Source organism: Pinus tabuliformis, chromosome 9, assembly GCF_031772625.1.
Source record: "Pinus tabuliformis cultivar Carrire ecotype Pingquan chromosome 9, CPIR1, whole genome shotgun sequence".
Classification (NCBI taxonomy): domain Eukaryota; kingdom Viridiplantae; phylum Streptophyta; class Pinopsida; order Pinales; family Pinaceae; genus Pinus; species Pinus tabuliformis.
Window position 1 is genome coordinate 713,730,749 of NC_142307.1, and position 20,724 is coordinate 713,751,472.

At 39.8% G+C, this 20,724-nt stretch overlaps 1 long non-coding RNA gene across 1 annotated transcript in view; it reads left to right on the forward strand.

Annotated features, from left to right (window-relative positions):
* LOC149150686 (uncharacterized) overlaps positions 1–20,724 on the forward strand; it is a 198,506-nt gene that overhangs the window by 54,725 nt on the left and 123,057 nt on the right. The window lies entirely within an intron of this gene.

The following is a 20,724-nucleotide window of genomic DNA, read 5'->3' on the forward strand; positions in this document are numbered from 1 at the left end:
CACTGCTAACCCAGTTAGCATTAGAATATCCATGTAGCCTCAAATTCCCAGCAGTGTATCTTAGTCCATAGTTGATAGTGCCACGAAGATATCTTAAGAGATTCTTTGCAGCAACCCAATGTATGTGATGAGGCTCAACCATAAATTGACTCAAAGTATTTACAGCGAAGCACATGTCTGTTTGGGAGTTCACCCAGAACATCAGGCCCCCCATACGTGTTCTATATTCAAAAGGATTTGCCAATACGGGCCCAACAACACTTCCACATAACTTCTTGAAGTTGAGTTCCATCACAGTAGACATATTCTTGCATTCCACCATCCCGCATCTCTCTTGTAGCTCTTAGCAATGTATTTTCCTTGAGAAAGGAAAATCTCGCTTGGCTTTTGCCAAACCTCAAGGCCTAGGAAGTAATGCATCAGTCCTACTTCCTTCATCTCGAACTCGGAAGTCAACTCCCTATTGTTGATAAATGAGAGGGTCTGCACTAGTCAGAAATAGATCATCAACATAGAGGACTAAAATAAGAGGCATGTCCTTTTCAACCTTGAAGTATAGGTTTGGATCGACATAGCTTTTAGTAAATCGCAGCTTCATGAGATAGCTATCAATCCTTTCGTACCAAGCCCTAGGGGCTTGCTTCAACCCATAAAGGGATTTCTTCAACCTGAATACATGTGTCCTTCGATCTTGTACTTCAAACCCCTGAGTTTGTTCCAAGTAGACTTCCTCCCGAATTGAGCCATGCAAGAAAGTAGTCTTGATGTCCTTTTGATTTAGGCTCCATCCTTGATTTGCAGCGAGAGAAATTATTGATTGGATAGTGGTGTATCGAGCAACCGGTGCAAATTTTTCGTCATAGTCCACTCCTTCCTTTTGAGAGAAGCCACGAGCAACGAACCTGGCCTTGTATTTTTCAGCGCTTCCATCAGGTCCATGTTTAATTTTATAAGCCATTTGGAGGTGACCACGGACTTGTCCTCAGGTCTAGGCACAACGTCTGAGACATCATTCTTCATGACTGATTCATATTCCTCATTCATTGCATCTTTCATACTTGGTGCTTTATGACTTCTTTGAATGTGCAAGGTTCAGCTTGAACAATAATACTTGTGGCAGCTAAGTACCCTTGATACCTGTTTGGCTTCTTACTTTTGCGAAATGTCCCTCTTGGAGCAGTATCTTTGAGCCATAGAGGTCTTTTCCTTGAGGTAGAGGAATCACCAAGAGGTGGATCAATAGGTTCCATTGGGCCATCAACATTGGGCATAGGCTCATCCGTCGGAAGTTCATATTGTTTTTTCAGCAGCCTGATCATCGTCCTTCCGTGGGATAGGGAGATCTCTGGCTTTCCCAAGGGCAGTGTCTTCATCAAAGGTAACATCACAACTTACTTCCACATCTCTTTGATCAGGTACATAGATTCTATATGCCTTTGAACTTTCACTGTAGCTAACAAATATACCTTTCTTCCCAGAAGCTTCTAACTTATTCTTTTTCCCTTTAGGCACATGAAAGTATACCAGACAATCGAAGATTCTAAAATGAGAAACATCAGGTTTCTTACCAATGAAGAATTCCTCGGGTGTCTTGAAATCCAAAGCTTGATGTGGACTCCTATTTTGAACATATACGGTAGTGTTGGCAGCTTCTCCCCATAATAATTTTGGTAGACCTTGATCATAGATCATGGCACAGGTGGCTTCCATAATTGTTCGATTCTTCCTTTCAGCAACGTCATTCTGCTTAGGAGTGTATGGAACAATTTTATCCCTCTTAATGCCAACCTCTTTGCAAAAGTCATTGAATTCATTTGATTCATATTCGGTTCCATTATTGGTCGTCAACGTCTTGATCTTCTTCCCTGTTTGATTTTCCACCAATGCTTTGAAAGAATGAAACCACTTGAACACTTCATCCTTCCTCTTCAAGAAATAGATCCATGTTTTGCGTGAGTAGTCATCCACAAATATTGCATAGTATAGGTAGTCATCCACAAATATTGCATAGTATAGGTATCCTCCTAAAGAAGTTACGAGCAAGATACTAGATAGATCAGAATGGACCAATTGAAGAATATTGGTTGTCTTGCTTTCACTAGAAGGGAATGGTCGCTTTGTATGTTTCCGAGACAACCTTGACAAACACCTTAATGGTTCATGTTAAACTTGGGCATACCTGTGACCATCTTCCTTACCCTAGGTAAGGCTTTGTAATGTAAGTGGGAAAATATTTGGTGCCATAATTCACATTGAAGAGAAGTATCACTCGCCAAAGCTCCCAAAGGACTTCCACCAACTTGATAGAGACCATCAACCCTAAATCCAAGAGTAAATGCATCTTTAGGGTTTCTATGCCAAATACATACCTTTCCATCAATGAATGCTACCTTGAAGCCTTTATCTTCCATCGCAGAAATAGACACCAAGTTCTTCTTCAAATCAGGCACATACAACACTTCTTGTAGATGAATGGTTTGACCTTGATTCAAGTGAAGAGTGACAATACCTATCTCTTTCATGGGGTAGGTGGCATTATCATCAAGTATGATCTTTAGATAAGTTTTTTTCTCAACCAAATTTGAGAGGGCCTCCTTGTATCCAGTGAAGTGTCTTGAGGCTCCACTGTCAATCAACCAATGATCCAAAGTATCCTGAGGAGAGGCAGTAAATAGAGCATAAATTAGATAGAAATCATGTTGTTTTTCTACAACATTACTTTCATCATACCTGACATTTCTTGTCCTTTTGGGAGGTTGACCATTTCCATTTCGAGCAGCTGGAGCATTCCTCTTTCCCTTGTTGTTCCTTTGATTGCCATTGCTTTTGTAATTGTTGTTGTTGTTGTTGTTGTCATCATCCCTTGGAGGATTCTTCTTGTGATGGCACTCTCTAGCATAGTGGTCGAACCTGTTACAATTGTAGCATCTTCCTTTGCCTCTTCCTTTGAATCCCTTCTTGGATCCTTGACCCTGTTTCCTTGGACCAACATCATTCTTCCTCTTAGCATGTGTAGAGAAAGCAATAGGTTCATTTCCATTGTTCGATTTATCTCTCTCCATCATCCTCGTCTCTTCTTGAGTGCATCTAGCCAATAACTCATCGAAACCAGGTATCCTATCATTGTTGAGAATGGTGGTGGTAAATATATCCCATGGTCTTGAAAGACCACCAAGAGCAATGAGAGTGAGCTCCCTATCGGCAACAACTTCTCCAATAGATAGCAGGTCATTCTTGATTTGAGTTATTCTCATGAAGTAGGATTGGATAGACTCCCCTTTATCCATCTTGATATCCTTCAACTTGTTCTTGAGAAAGAGAATTTGACTTGCATTGTTCACTTTGAACATCCCAACCAACTTATCATATATTTATTTAGAAGTTCCCAAATCAGAAATATAGGCAACCAAATGCTTTTGAATGGAGTCAATCAAAATTTTCTTTTCTTTGACCTCACCTTTTTTATACTTCATTTTCGCAGCAACAAGTGCATTTGAAGGAGGCTCCACCACTTTTCCTTGCACATAGTCCAATACTTCATGCTCCTCCAAAGTCAGGTCCAAAGTCATCTTCCATGCATGATAGTCAGATTTGTCATTGAGCTTGTCCTCAGTCTTGAAGTAAGATGTAGAGGCCATGGAGACTTGTCTAATAATCTTTGTCCAACAGATCTCTTAGTGATTGCTTCTCTCTCTTGCTTGGGCTTTGTCTTCACTTGGGCTCTGAAACCATGTTAATTTTAGATAACAATGGTATGTTCTATGCTTGCAACAATTACTTCAATGTCCTTTTATTAGCCCAATGATAATTTCCATTTAATTTCCAATAGCAATCACATAAACCATTAATTCACATTGACAGTAATTGTAGATAGAACATAAACAAAAACTGCAGAAGACAAGCCAAGACAAGAGAACACAAGAATTTGGCTCAAGCCAAGGAAAAACCCCAAGATGGGGAAACCCTTGATTAATTCTTCTTATTATAAATATCAAATGTTAAGTAGAGAGATAGAGTACAATAATATAAAGTCAAAGTCAAAATTGACTTGCCAAATCATTGTCCAAAACATCCTTGTCAAATCTGCAATCTTGCTCTCAGTCAACAATAGTCAAATCAACCATAACCAGTGAATAGTCAATAGTGAAACTTCCACTCTTGACCTTGGTTAACCTCAGTCAAACTCGGCCTTCTTTGTTGGTCAAAGTCAGCCCAAAACAATCAACAAGACAATAGTCAAAATTGGTGAAACTGAAGTTAGCCTTGTGGTTAACGCAGGTCGAAGATCCCAAAAATCCTTGGTTTTTGTGCCAATAAATGCAACCTCGTGAAACAAATATTCTCCCACAAAATCACAGTTAAATATGGTTAGAATCACCTTGGTCAATGTTGGTCAAACTTCAACTGAAACAGAAAAGTCAACGCAGTCAAAAGATGCCTCTTGAAATACACATGCAAGAGAAGTATAGTTGCTTGCAACTTGTACGACCCAACTAGATGAGGAGAGAGAAGATTTGTTGAGTTGAGATGATGCCAAATGAGGTTGGAGGTCTCTCTTATTTATATGAGTCGATGAGGGTCAAAAGACATGTCTCTTGGGCTTCATGAGCCTACATGATGGTGTGGCCGACCTTGACAAATTACACGTGTGGGCTTCACTTCAAAAACATATTTCTCCTTATCCGATTTCAGTGAACCTTAGGTCGATTTTGGTCCTCTTGAAAAGAGGAATTCAATGCAATAATTATCTCCATAAAATGAGTTGTCCAAAGTGGAATTTTTCCCTAGTTTCCAATTTTAACAGACAAAGACCCACTATTACCTCAGCCAGTGCCTCGTACTCTTTACAGACTTTCACTAATGGGAGGAGTCCTAGCATTAGGGAAATCACCAATGATGATATGATCAATGATAAGGTATGATGGGACTTCCAAGGCCCATTCAAAGGAGAGGCTCAAACTAAAGGCTTAATGCTTCAAAAGAAGCTAATGGCTCTCCTAGAAAGGCCTATGAGGTAACCTAGACCTAGGGTTAATGATATTCAATAATGACAAGGATCCCTAAGGTCAAGGTTCCTTAGATGATTAGGACCTCTCAAGAAGATTTTTAAGATGATTATATGCCTTTATATAAGCTTTCGCTATTCTTGAGAAGGACCTATATTGGGACCACATGAGGCCTAGCGTTTATGTATAATCGTGGGGGAAGACTCTCCAAAGTGCTCTCTAGGTCAAGGTGGGATGAGAGAAAGGGTTCGAATGATTTATTCCATCAAATAATGTGCACAAAAACACACCTAAACATTCAAGATGAGCTTCCAAAGTTAGAGCTAGGGCTTTCGTTTTCTCACAAATGAATCGTGGGAATCTCGTGAAACCTTGGGCAACTCTAGGGGAGACACCGACGCAGTACTTTATCCAAGTGGAATTGAAAAATTACCCCCTCCCCCCAAATAGGAATTCACAGCAACCCTAGTAAGGTCATCTAGGTTGGAGGCCAAAATTTTTGGGAGGAGAAAAAGAGAAGGGAAAAAGGGGTGATCACCAAATTTGCTTGGATCAGTGCCTTACCCTTGGGCTATGGAGTCCATGTGATTCGAAATTGGGCCGAAATTGTCTTCAAGGAGGCTAAAAAGTGATGCCCTAGCAAGCACTCTTTAACATTTACCTACACAAAATTAATGGACATTTATGGAAGACAAACAAGTTTTTCTCCACTAGGAACATTCACTTGTTATCAATGAGTAACATACATAAATTTGCAAGCTAACAATATTTTACAATGATATTCAATAGCTAGGGCACAAAAGAAAAAACTATGTACAAAATTTCTACACATTAGACATTTTTCATGTAAAAATTTTCAACAAGATTACTTACAACTACAAGATAACAATATATATATATATATATATATATATATCCAATCCAAGATCAAGAAGATGGCACTGAGAGAGAACGAAATTTCCGCTCCAAAAATATCGAAATGCATCAAGAGAACTCCAATAGACAACCAAGAGAAAATTGCAAAATTCTTCCAAGAGAGCTAATCCAAGAAGTGATGATGACGTTCAATAAAAATGAGGCTCTCATTTATTTATTTTAGCCTCTAAGAGTTTGAATTAGCCTAAGATGCCCCTAATAATGTTTTAATGTGCAAAATAACATCACTTTGGTGAGAAGCCCAACAAATAGCCATAAAATGTATGACAAGTCATCCAAATGAAACCAAAATGATGTAGAAATGGTGTAGGAGGGAAGTTGGAAGGCCTAAGTGAGTTCTCAAGTGCCATGATGAAGAAGAGGGCTCCACGAATGATGGTCAAGGGGGTGGCCCCTTGATCTCCAAGCAAAACATCATGTGGTGCCACAGTGTGGCTTTGGGGCACAAGTAGTGGTCTCATGGGACTCTTGGTGTAAAATAAGCCTGGAGGTTGCTCCAAATGAGGGCATGAAAGATGGTGCTTTCCCTCCCATGTCTCAAGGATGAGACAGACCTCCTCTGGGCCTCAAATCAATTACCAAACATTGTATAGAATGCTAAGCTGGCTGTGGGCATTGCTGGTCCAAGTGCATCATCTTGCATATAATGTGTGCAATGAACAAACTGGTAAAGCTGCCGAGGCTGTCCATGGCCTGAGATAACACTCTATCACATGATGGAAAGCCATGGCTCTCAACGCATCCTCTACAAGTGCCAATATGATCCTCTGGTGGTCTTGGATCCCGTATTGGGAGGCCAAGCCCAAAGTGAAACCACCTGCCAATCTTGTATAAGATCCAATGTGTCTCCTCACCTTCCAATACAATAATTTATTAGTGCAATTGAGTGAATAAGCTTGTTAATCAAGGGCATAAATTAATACTTCATAGTGGGTTTCTTTTCTAGATTTAGGGCTTTGAGCATGTAATGGTGTTTCCTTCCTTGGTGGGAGTAGTTAATAAACCACTCTATTAGGTGCTCCCAGCCCCTAAAGGGAAGGACATGTCCAAGGTACACCCTTCAAGCGATAGGTGTCATGTGAATGATGAATGTAGGAGGAAGTAATCATGGTGTATGAGTTACCACGACCTTTGTTTTCCCATCCTTCTCCATTTGCCTTTTGCCTTTTAGTGATTTTTCTTTTATTTTACTGCTTAGGGTGACAGGGGATGAGAGCATGATGCGTATGATATAGCAGTGAATACCCCCTTAGGGTGGGGCAGTTCATTGCCCATTAAGGGTTGGGAGATACATGGGTACCTTAATGATGCCAGGGGCACTTATAGGGGCCATAAGAACCAAAGTGATGGCCATAATGATAGGGGTAGAGGTCATATTTGGCTTTTGCCCACGCGCTGAATTTTATTGCCTCGACCATCTTTTGCATTTTGTGGTACATTTCCTGTTGTATGTGGCCATAGTATGCTTTAATCTCTTTTTTTTTTGCTGCATCAACCTCCAGGGCATCGTTCCAGTCTTGTCCCAAGCATGTGGACAAGGGGAGGGGGATACTAGAGCCTTGTGAACCCAGTGGTCATGAGAACCAGAGAGGGAAGATGATGAAATGGGGATTTTAATGTATGAAGGAGAGTGAAAAATTTGTAAAGGGAAAACGTGACCACGCTACCAAAATTGGGGTTTCCCTAGTCGTGCCCATCCTAAAGTTGCAAGCCAGTAGGGGAGATCCCACAGGACTAGGGTTGAGGATTAACCCCCAGTTAAGGTAAGGGAACATGACTACAGTTGAAGCCCTTCCTCCTTCCAAGTCACCCAATAATCCATACCCAAGTGTGTCCAAGAAAAGCAAGCATAAACACCCAATTACATAATGAAAAATCAGACCTTTGGGATAGGATGGCCTACCTTCAAACTTACGATCTTGACAAATGGGTGAGGGGACATATGATTGTTTCAGGGAGTGGAGACATTTAGCACAATATCGGCTACACTGGTGGTTGTCAGGGGCTGCGAGGCTGACTGGTGGTGGGTAACACTGCTGTCGACTGAAAGAAGATGATTAGGAGAAAAGTTCTCCTACAGGTACCCATTTTTGGTGGGTAACATCTAGCTCCAACTGGGACATGAGCTCACCGTAGAGCGCATGATCCATGTACTCGAACGAGGAGGTGATGAGAACTCCAACGATATCCTGGAACGCAAACCTGCATTCTGCACATCACAATACAACTATTAGAAGCATGTGCATTGAGCGTAATTTTATCGCCCATGTTTTTCATCAAATAATAAATCCACACCAAAAAATAAATCTATTCTAAGTGCAAGTCTAATCTTCCATGCAATCTACTCTATGCAAAAGAAACATGCAATGCATCCTACACTATCATGTATACTATATTATGCTAGTTCTAAGTATAGTCATACGACCAATGTAACCAACATATCAGCATATCAACATCATATTTCCTACCCCTATGATCAATTATGATATGAATTTGGTAGCAAACATAATAATTATGACACTCATATGCTAGGTCACAAGGGTGGGAGGTGGGAAAATAAGAGAGCCATACATCGTGGATGAAGGGAATGAATCTAGCTTGTACCATCAACTCCTTTCTTGTATACAGAGAATGGAGGATCCAACAATTGAGCTCATGAACTCCTTTTTAGGAGCCTTCTTAGTGGTGACATGCTTCATGGTGGCCTTAGGGGCACAAGGGGGAAAATGAGGGGGTAGCTGGCACGAAGTATCCCAAAAAGTGGGTTGTTCATTACAAGGATCATATTGAAAAGGGGCCACCAACACAGTTTCATTATTGATTGGAGGGCTCAATGATGACTCCTTTTGATCACGAGGGAGATAAGGATAGACAAGGTCTCTATTAACATCATCATCGATATCATAGATGGGATCTTTGTCAAAATGATGACTATTGACCTCCCATTTTTCTGTGTCAATATGCATGTAGTCTTCAATGCCAACTTCTAGGGAATGCATAAGATCACCCTCCTTGAGGTGCTTGTGAGGCTCATCATCCAACTCGACAACCATGGTGTGGATTTCCTGAAATTCACCTCCCAAGGATTCATTTTTGTCATCCATGTTGTCAATATCATTAGCAATAACATCCTTGATTAGGGCAGGGCTAATGTCAACTTCATTGTCCACAGTTCGATTTTCATCATCATTGGCGTAAATTGGATCATCCTCAAAATGATGATTGCTTCCATCCCACTTCCACTCATTTATATGCAAGAATTCAATTCACAAACGTCAACCTATGGGGAACCAGTGGGGTCCCCATTTTCAAGATCTTCAGAGAGCACATCATCTTATATCTCTTCTTGTGCCCAAGGAACACCTTTATCATGTTCTTCAACATGGGTTGGGGGCTTTACAGAGATTTCCTCTTCATTCTATCATAGTCAATTCCCCAATTCGCAGTCCAAAATTCTTCCATATATCCTTCATCGATTTGATAATCTTCTATATCTGTGGCTTGGTTTCTTCTAGCTTATACAACTCTAGGACCTCTTCGGGGATGGGGTAACATTGTCGGAGACCCTGTTTTGAGCTACAATGTAATTCTTGTACAACATCGCATAAGATGTTGACCGCATAGTGCTTGTAAGTGAGGTCTATGAGAGGGGTGTATGTAGGATTCTTTTCATATTCCTGTTGCATCTGATAGAGCTCCTTTCGTTGTTTGCTACATAAATTCAATAGGGAAGTCTTATCGGTGCATCCTTCAACTAGCTGCCACAACGCTCCCTATATTTATTCACTTTGTCTTGCAACATTTGGAGACTTTCAGGATCTAAGACTTCATCATCATCTTGGTCATTGCAAGGCAAATCAGACCTCATTTCTTCATGACTTGAAAATTTGTAACTAGTGTCGGCCTTCATAATTATATTTGAGTCATGATGTAATGAATTTGTCAGAAGAAAGAAAAATAAATTTTATTATAAAAGAAATTGACTTATTAAAGCATAAGTTTAATGCTTGGGTCAATGTTTTTAGGTCAAAGCCTCCATTGTAGGCTAAAAGGATTTATGTCAAGTCCTTGTCCTTGTCAATATGTAAAAGACCTTTCTTGGGCTTTATGTATCAAAGAAGAAATTTATTTTTTATGTAAAATACATCATTTAGGCCTCCTCTACCAAGTCGGTCTCATCAAAGGAATTCGACCTCAGACAAACACTATATAAAGGAAACAATTCGACTTCATTTGTTGAATCCACTCAAGAAGTTTGATTTGTAGAGTTGGAGGCAGAAAAAGGTTGTGAAGTTCAAGGAAGAGGAAGAAAACCCTAGCGAAGAAAAAGGAAGGCTTTGTTAAGCAAAAAAGCAGTCGAATTTTCTGTCTCCTTGTCTCACACGTGCGGACTTGCTGGATTGTTGCTGGGCCGTAGTTTTGGAGTAGCTGGGGGTCGAAATTTTGTATTGTTGCTGGGCTGAAATTCTGATGTTGTTGGGGGTCGAAATTCTGGATTATTGCTAGGTTGTAGCTGCTGGACAAGAAGAGACCACTGAAGGTTGTTGAATCATATTGGAAGGTTAACTTGGTGGAGGAGGAAGGTCATTTGGTTTGGTCTAAGGTCTTGGTCTATCTCAAATTGAATAGTGGAAGAGTTTGACAAGGTTTTCCCCTAGAAAGGGGTTTTAGCTCTGGTTGAGTGCCTACTTCTGGTGTCGCTGATCTTCATGTTTTGTTTTGATGATTTCGATGACACAAATATAAAAGAAGAACATAAAGAAGATAATAAGAACACAAGAATAATACAAGTAATTATCAACATAAAGAGATCTTTCTGCCTTTTTGATTTTCTAACACGGTATCAGAGCTATGGTGAAGAAGGAAGAAAAAGGCAGCTTGAAGATCTATTGAAAGGGTCAAAGGAAAGGATCATATAAGAGGAAGGTCTGCTATCTAAAAGAAGACTTGACAATGAAGTCTGAAAACAAGTTAGAAGGAGCCACCAACTATAGAGCATGGAAGAAAAGGATAGATCTTATCCTCGCTAAGCATAAAGTATTGGATCATGTTCAAGGGAAAGTTAAGAAACCTACAGATGATGCAGTAAAGGAGAAGTTCAGAGAAACCAAAATCTTGGCTATGAATTTGATAATAGACGGAGTAAAGGACAACTTAATCCCATACATATCCAACATAGACACTGCTCAAATGTATGAGACTCTCTCCAAGTTATTCACCATCAAGAACATGTTGAAATATGTAACTAGGTTCATTCTTCATAATAACATATGTAAGCATGATTTTATATATTTAATGTAAAGAAGAAAATAAAATTATTATTGTTATTCTTGAGGCATGGGTTTCATGCTCAATGTTATTTGTTTTATAGGTCAAGCACCCATTGAGTGCTTCTAGGGCTTGTCATTGAGTCTACAAGTCAATTGTGTGATTGTCATGTCTGGAAGACCCTTTTGGGCATGTTACATATTGTAAAGAAAATTTATTTGAGACAAAAATAGAGTCAAAGACCCTCCAAGATCTTGTCAACGTGCAAGCAACAAGTCGGCCTATCAAACAGTGAAGTCAGCCTCATAAAGTTGACATGTCGACCTAATGAGGCTCTCTAGAATCCTATATATAAGAGGAAGGTCAATCACATTTGACATCCATCCAATTACATCACAGAAGTTTGATCTAAAGACAAGGGGAAGTCTCATATCAAGCGAAGAAGGAAAATGACAAGAGGAAAGATAAATCGAAGTCTTTCAAGGTTTGTTTTGGGCCAATCTCTCACACGTACAGACTATAATTAGGGCACATTCTTTGTTGGAGAAGATGTAACTAAGTTCGGTCTTCATATATGTAATTTTGATATTTGTACTTATTCAAGAAAAGATAAATTATTTTTTGTATTATTTGTCAATGGGTTTCTTGCTCACTGAAAATAGGTTAAGCACATTTTGAAGTGCTTCTAGAGAGGCAAAGTCAAAATGTAATTATGAAAAGACCCTTTGAGGGCATGTTACATCATGTAAGTCATCATACAAGGTCAAGGAAATAACTCCAAGCATGGTCAAATCCTCTCCTAGCTCCAACGAAGTCTACAAGCAACAAAAACGATGAATAAATGTGAAATATAATGCAACTGTCAAGTCGGCCTAATGGACAGTCATGTCGGCTTGAGAGAGGAGGGACAGACCTCTATAAATAGAGGTTGTCCACTCCTCATTTGGACACATACACTCAAGCTCTGAAATCCGCAAGAAAGGAGGTGACAAAAGGGAAGAAGGACAACCAAGTAAAGGTGGATAAGAAGTCTGTTAGGGCAGCGAAGGAACAAGGAAGAACAACGAAGTTAAGGGGTTGCTTTCTAGGGTTTCTGCAGCCACACGTGCGAAGAAACTAAGGATAGTCTGCGGCCATATCAACAGGGGTACATTCTTTGTGGTTTGGGCTAGCTATTCGGTCAACAAAGGTCTCCCACTCCAGCATTGAAGGCAACCTCACAAGCGAAGGATAAGGGACTGGTTTTAGGGTCATACACAGTCACACGTGCGGTAATCTGAAGTTGTTCCTGCGGCTAGGGCAGCAGAAAACTACAGTCACACATCCACCCTTGGTTGAGGCTGAAACTAGGCCTACAAGGCCTACTACACTAGCGTAGAAGAAAGACCTTCAAGCGAGGAAGAAGGGCACTCCAACAAAGAAGAAAAGGAGGCTACAACAGTCACACGTGCGAGGTGCAGGAAGGGCTTGACAACAGTTTAGGGCAGCAGCATAAGAGGCCTATTTCGGATGAGCAGTTGGGTCTACAAGGTCTCCTAAGGACAACAAAGAAGGATCTCCTTATAACGAAGAAGAGGAGCCCTAATATTCTAGGGTATCCTAACCTAGAAGACAAAGTGCTGGAAGAAGTACCGGAAGATGTGTCGGAAGTGACAGTGCAGAAAGAGGAAGGATTTGACTCATGCTTGGAGGAGATCTTAGTCAAGGGTCTAGGGTTTGGCAGTTGTTCAAATAAGAAGCTTCAATAAGAGAAAACTTACAAAGGGTTTCCCTCTCAAGGTGGAGAGGGTTTGTCCTTGGCAAAGAGCCAAATTCTGTATTCTTCTTATTTTGTTTTGGTAGCAGTTTGATGAAGCACACACATATGCACTAATAAGAAGAAGAAGAAGTATAAGCTAACTAAGAAAAAGTAAAAAGACTTCACAAATTGTTATCAAGTCTCAGAGAATCATCACAACACTACTTTGCCCTAGATTCTCTTAACATTCTCAGCTACAGAAAGACTAAATTATAGTCAGGTCAAGAAGGTGAATCAAGGGTCAAAGAAGCATGAAAGTACAGGCGGAGTAGTCAAATAAAAGGATCCTATCCAAGCGAAGGTAAGAATTCGTCTAAAACTACCTCAAATTTGTCACACGTGCGAAGTGCAAGAGGCCGAAAATTACAGGTAAGAGAGGTTGAAGTTGCAGTCAATGTTCTTGGTCAAAGGAGAAGTGAAGGCTTCTAGAAGGCGAGTTTGACTTGGGTTGAGAAAGTGCTTCAAGGAGAAGTTTGACTTGGTCTTGGAGGGGTCTTGGTCGAGGGTCCTAGGTCTTGGAATTTGTCATTTGAAGTTCTATAAGAAGAGAAGATTTCTTGTAGGTTTTCCTCTCAAAAGGAGAGGTTTTGGCCCTGGTTGATAGCCTATATATTGTGTCCTCTTGTCTCATTATTTTTTATGGTTTGGTAGCTGTTTGATGATAAGAACATAATAATAATAAGCGGAAGAAGAAGCTAATCAAGCTAAATTTAAAATACATCACAAACAGTTATCAAATTAAGAGAAATCAACTAATTTGTTGCCCCAAGATGTTTCAACAAAACATTGGCCAAATAGCTAGCCTTAAGAATGAAATAAGGACAATAAAGATGGCAAAAGAGGATACAATGTCATCATATTTTGCAAGAATATCTAGAATAAGAGACGAACTCCAAGCAATACATGAAATTGTACTAGAAAAAGAACTCGTGATTGCTGCTCTTCTAGGTCTACGAAAATCTTGGAGTTCTTTTGCATCAGGAATTAACAGTTGAAAGGATACTCGAACTTTTGAACAAATGTGGAATGGCTTCAGTCAAGAAGAAGCAGAGATATCATTAATAGACAGCAAGAAGAAGGATGAAGAAGACAACACCTCTAATGCCTATTATGCTCATCACAAGAAGAAAGGAATGTTCTAGAAGTTCAAAGCACCAAAGAAGAAAGTTGACCTATCCAAGATTGAATGCTACAATTGTCATAAGATGGGTCATTACAAAAGTCAATGTCCCGAGAATCCAAAGAATAAGAAGAGAGATAGAGAACATGCAAATGTAGTCGATGAAGCTCCACCTAAGAAGAACAAGACTAAAGAATCTGAAGTCAAAGAATTACACTATTAAGTTTCCTCTTACATATCCTTCTTAGTCTACTATTTTAAGTTTTATGTTTTGATCTCTAAACTTTGTAGATCTAATATATCTTTTAGAACTTTTTGAATTGTTTTGATACGCTGTAGGTATCCCTCCGAAAGATTGAATTAAGAGGGAGCTTTCACCATTTTACCAAAAGATAAGTATAGTGTTCTTTGTTTTCATCTTTCATGTTTGGTTTCCTCCTCACATTGAGATTTGTTTGTATTGTATACTAATAATCTTTTCTTTATAATTTTCCTTAGTAGGAAAGCTTACAGAATACATAAAGGCTATGGAGGAGACTTCAAAGAAAATAGTTGAATCATGGAAAAAGTCTTGTTGCAAAGGAAGCCCTTCAAGAACTGAAGTTGTACAAGGTTTGTTAAAGAACAACTCAAGGTATGTTTTAAGATTGCAAGTTTTGTTACAAGGTTCTCTTCATGCAAAAGGTATGATCATTCTCTTTTGAAATTTGCTTTACTAACATCTTTATGTCTAGGTTTTGAATCATAAAGATTCTTGTTAGGGTGATTAATTATTAGATTGAATCTACCCTTATTACATTATCTCTTGTCATTTGTTTGTGAAACCCTAATCCTTAGGGTTCACGTTAAAACCCTAGCCTCTTGTTGCTAATGATATGTCAATGTTAATAATGAAACCCTAGTTTACTTAGGCACTGTTGATGAAGTCTAGGAATCCTATTCTCTTGAAGTTTAGGGTTTTGGTAATGTCGGGGTAAAAACCTTAGTCCTTTAGGGTTTGCTATAAATGTCTAAATGAAACCCTAGATCTTTAGGGTTTGGTGAATTAGGGTTTATAAGCAAAACCCTTGTAGTAGCTATAATAAGATCCTAGGAATGAAACCCTAGGTGTATATTTGTCTGTTTAAACCCTAGGTTGAATTGTTCGATGTATTGATCTTGGGTTTACCTAGTAGATATCGTTGTGAAATGCATGTGCATGATTATGAAATGCTAGATATGTATATGCGAGTATGCTAAACTGATTGTTGATACTCATGTTTTAGTCCGTGAAATCTAGGGTTTGTAACAAAAACCCTAGAAGAGATTGATATTCTAGGACATGATGATATTGCTTTCAATTATTGATATAATTTAGCTTTGATGATAAAATCTAGGGTTTGGAACAAATGCTAGTAGAGTCTGACATGTAATTCTAAAAGTATATTGTTGAAACCTTAGATGTATAGTACTATGATTGGATTGATATTACCGATATCTAAGGCTTTGTGTCTCGAATATGGAGTCTAGGGTTTATGACAAAACTCTAGCAAGAAGTTGAAGTCAATTATGTAAAAAGATGTAACCCTTGCTGAGTATGAACCGAACTAGGTTTAGGTATTTGTTGTTTAAAGTTCGAGTGTTTTGATGCTTCCATTGTAATTACATGATTTTGATTGACTTCATGCTTCTATCTATTTGTATTTGGTTGTACTTGCTATTAAATTTTTGCAAGTACATGATCTTCAAGATGTTGAAGATGTTCGTAATTGAAGATGATAATAACGATGAACATGATGAAGGGAGCTATAAGAATGATGATGATCAAGTTGACATTGATGCCATAAAAAAAAGAATGAAACTTTGAAAGGATGAAGTTACTTCGATATCATAAAAGAAGGAAGTTGTTGATCTCCCTAAGTTGAGAGGGAGCTTGGATAGAAGAAAAGATATATCTCCCCAATTGAGAGGGAGGGCATATTATGACAGTCATAGTGAATACCTTGAAGAAAGAATGAAACTGAAGATTGAATGAAAGTACTACAAATGGATTTGCAAAAGACTTGAAGAGTATTGAGACTGTATATGGTGCTACTGAAGAAGTGAAAGAAGAAAGCTTCCGACAAGTTGTATTTGATAACTTGATGATGATATGAGTAACATCAAAATGACTGAGTACCCTGAAGGTTTGTATTTACTTGTATATATCTTTAAAGGTTTATTACTGTTTGGGTTTGTGATTGCGCACACGACCTCTCCGTAAATAAGTTGAATTTTTGAAGCATGCTTGGATTGATGGATATATATCTGGTTTAGTTGATAAGGAGAGATGAAGCATCTTGTGGCAACAAGATGCTTGGGAGGACATCTGGCTAGCCTATGTGTTGATGTCTAGATCTCGAAGTAGGGAGGGTGGCATTGGTCATAGATCCCTGACCTTGGATACACACCTAGATCCCTTGGTTGGTGTTAGAGTGGAAGCCTAATGGTACCTATAGAGGTTGAAGCTTGGAACACACCTTAGTCCCACCTGATTAGAGTACCCTGGTCAGGTATCTAATCTATAGCATTGCGTGTGTTGTGACTCTTCATAGAGTATATCACTTGAGATCTTCCATGTACCTCTGTATATCTGCAATTATGAATGCCTCCCTAGTTAAGAGGGAGTGTTGAAAATTTGTAACTAGTGTTGGTCTTCATAATTATATTTGAGTCATGATTTAAAGAATTTGTCAAATGAAAGATTTTTTTTATTATAAAAGAAATTGACTTATTAAAGCATAGGTTTCATGCTTGGGTCAATGTTTTTAGGTCAAAGCCTCCATTGTAGGCTCCTAGGGTTTATGTCAAGAGTCCTTGTCCTTGTCAATATGTAAAAGACCCTGCTTGGGCTTTATCTATGAAAGAAGAAATTTAGTTTTTATGTAAAATAACTCATTTCGGCCTCCTCCACCAAGTCGGCCTCAAGAAGGACAAGTCAACCTCATCAAAGGAATTTGACCTCACACAAACACTATATAAAGGCAACAATTTGACCTCATTTGGTGAATCAACTCAAGAAGTTCAATCTGTAGTAGTTGGAGGTAGAAAGAGGGTGCAAAGTTCAAGCAAGAGGAAGAAAACCCTAGTGAAGAAGAAGGAAGGCTTTGTCAAGCAAAAAAGAAGTCAAATTTTCTCTCTCCTTGTCTCACTCGTGCGAAGTTGCTGGATTGTTGCTGGGCCAAAGTTTTGGAGTAGCTGGGGATCAAAAGTCTGGATTGTTGCTGAGCCGAAATTTTTGAAGTTTCCGGGGGTCGAAATTCTGGATTATTGCTAGGCTGTAGCTACTGGACAAGAAGAGACTACTGAAGGTTGTTGAATCATATTGGGAGGTTAACTTGGTGGAGGAGGAATGTCATTTGGTCTGGTCTAAGGTCTTGGTCTATCTCAATTTGATTAGTGGAAGAGTTTGACTAGTTTTTCCCCTAGAAAGGGGTTTTAGCCCTGGTTGAGTGCCTACATTTGGTGTCGTTGATCTTCATGTTTTGTTTTGATGATTGCTTGATGATACAAAGATAAAAGAAGAACATAAAGAAGATTATAAGAACACGAGAATAACACAAGTAAATATCAACATAAAGAAATCTTTTTGCCTTTCTGATTTTCTAACAACGAGGACCCCCCAAGGTATCCTTCATATGGTCTATTCCTTTAAACCTTGCATAGTAAGCAAATGCAGAGTCACAAGGGTGAATTTCAACCCTACAAGCTTTAAACCTTGAAGCTCAATGAAGAACAAGGGCTTCACTCTTCCAATGGAGTTGCCAAATAATGATATATATTATGATTATGTTGAAGATTTCTGGACAATTGTGTGTTCTCAATGAGATGTCCGATGTTTCGCGTGAACATTGTGAAAATTCCTAGATCTAACAATCTCAGGAATCCTACTACAACCAGCTGAATCTACTTCATTGAGATCGTAAATTACATTACAAACTTATTACAGATTTCTTCTTGAAACATTGAAGTAAATTACTGAAGCAGCCTACACCAAATTAAATATGATTCTGAAACATAGAAATTGAGCAAGGAAATACAAACACATAGGACATCGTTATTTTTGGACAAAAGTCCCCGGAAAAACCCAATGCAGGAAAACCGGTGCAACAACTCTGAGGGTTTTATTATTATGCAGGAGAAAATCTGAGTACAATTCTAGGATGCTCAACTAGCAATCCAATACAGAGAGAATACTGAACAAAATATTGGTGAAATGATCTCACCCTGTCACTGGGAGAATCAGTCACTGATCCTGCTGAACTGGAGGCTCTGCGTCACCCTTTGCGTGACCTCTGCGAAGAACTGCATCACTCCTGACAGTTTCTGTGTCACCTCTCTTGGGTATTATGCCGCTCCTCTTCTGGATCCTCTGCTGGCTGAGAAAATCAATCTTCTACCTCCTGGACTCACACCCTGGTTTCTGGCAACTAAAACTCGACTTCCCTCAGCAGGAAACTCGACTTCCCCTCAAGGACTGTGCTGCCTCTGCATTAGCACTGCGTGGGCCAGCGTCAACCTTCATCTAGACATCTTTCTGTATCTCTGCCTCATACTCTTCGGAAATTCCTTCTTCCGGATTCTCACTGCCCCTCTGCTGCAAAAAATCTCCTCAATCGATTTTTCCTCTTGAGAACTTCTCACTTCAGAAAATCGATTTTCTTGATCTCTGTGTGTGTCTTCCAAATGACCCTCAAGCCTCTTCTTATATTTTTTTGTTGGACAACCAACGACCTAGATTAAATCTTAATCAAAGGCTCGGATCGTTTTGGCTTGATCTGTGTTTTTTTATAGAAGTTTCACCCATGATTAGATTAATACCCATTAATATTTTAATTTTCTTAAGTTTAGACTTAGGAACCCCATTAAAAATATTAATTATTTTAATAAAATCACTTCTAGGTGGAATTTCCGAAAATGCTTTTTGGGTTCTTTGGAATACATGTGCCCAAGCCTCCCTACAAAATTTGAGGCTTAGAGCACATCCGATGCTACCCCAAATCAACACTCCCTCTTAGCGAGGAATGTGCTCTAGTAATATACTCCTACTGCATACTTCTCTGAATCTAAAGCATCGTCCTCTGCGCTGCTGATGTCTGACACGCTGTCCACCAACTACTATGCTGTTGCTGTAACTGTACTACTGCCTTTGACACTACCACTGCCAATGCTATATCTGTACTACAACTCCCTCTCAAATGCTGCATCTGCTATGCTGCTAACACTACATCCGTACTGCAACTCAGTTGCTAAGAGAGGCAACTGTAAACACCCAAAATTGGATAAGTATCATGTGGATACACCTTGGTGCTGAAAGCCTGATTGCTACTAGTCCCACGCTGTCTTCTGAAGCCATTGCATTGCTGAAGCTCTGCACTGTGCCTCCATGCACTGTTGCCTCTCTGGTAAGTTCTAGCGCTGCTAACTACTGTATCTGTCGCTCCAACACTCCATGGCACCAACTGAAAACTCCTCCATCCCGCTACTACTGACCATGGTCTCCCGTAGCAAGGTGATGATCCAAGAGGTGGGCTCCTCAAGGATCCTGCCCACCTGTAGCTCTTGGCTGTCATGGTGAAATCCTCTTGTTCAATCTTTGCGGCAACAACCTTAGGATCATGCTTCTCATCCTTGTCCTTTTTCTTCAAAGAACACTGGGATGCATAGTGGCCCATCTTGCCACATCTGAAACACTTCACCTTAGAGACGTCCTTCTTCCGTCTATGTTGTCTGTGCTGTCCCTTTGATGCAAGGGTTGTGTTATCCTCCTCCTCTACTTTGGGCTTTGACCCACTGCTGCTGCTGCTTCCGTCAAGTTTGACCTTGACCAGGTCTCTCCTCAACTCTTCTTGTTTCAGAGTTGCCCACATCTCATCCCAATTTGGCAATGCTGCTCTACCCAGGATACTCTGGACAAAGACTTGCCATTCATCTGAGGCAGAATTTAGAGCCAGTCTCACTAACTTCGAATCTTAAGGTGTGTGCCCCGCAGCCGACAAGTCATCATGGGTCTCCTTCAATTTCGTGAGCAATGGATCCACACATTCTCCCTTCTGCATCTGCGCAGATCTCAGCTTCTGTTCTAAGTACATCTTCCGCTGCTTGGAAGATCCCTGATACAATGTGGCCAAGGCATCCCACATTTCCTTAGCAATGCCTCTACTAGCAACGTGGAATACCACATGATCCTTGACTCCAGCCAGGATCATCCTCTTGGCCTTCGCCATCTCAACTATGTACTTCTTCAGTGGATCTGCATCCGCAGGGACGACTACCACACTATCAACATACGTCTTGAGGGCATGCTTATTTAGAAGGAAAGTCATTCTAGCCTTCCAGATGATGTAGTTGGATGCTCCGTCCAACTTGTCCTAATCCCTCAAGCCACTGGTTTCCATATCCTCCGAAAAATGTTGAACAACTCCCTCTTTCTCTCTACTGCATAGCTCCTAGGCTGCCTTACGCACTCCCTGATGGAGCTAGTGAGTCTGTTGTTCCTCTGCTGCTTAGTAACTGAGAAATATTGATTTCCTCGGCAAGAAATCACTGAGGAAGTATTCCCTCACTATGCGATCTAC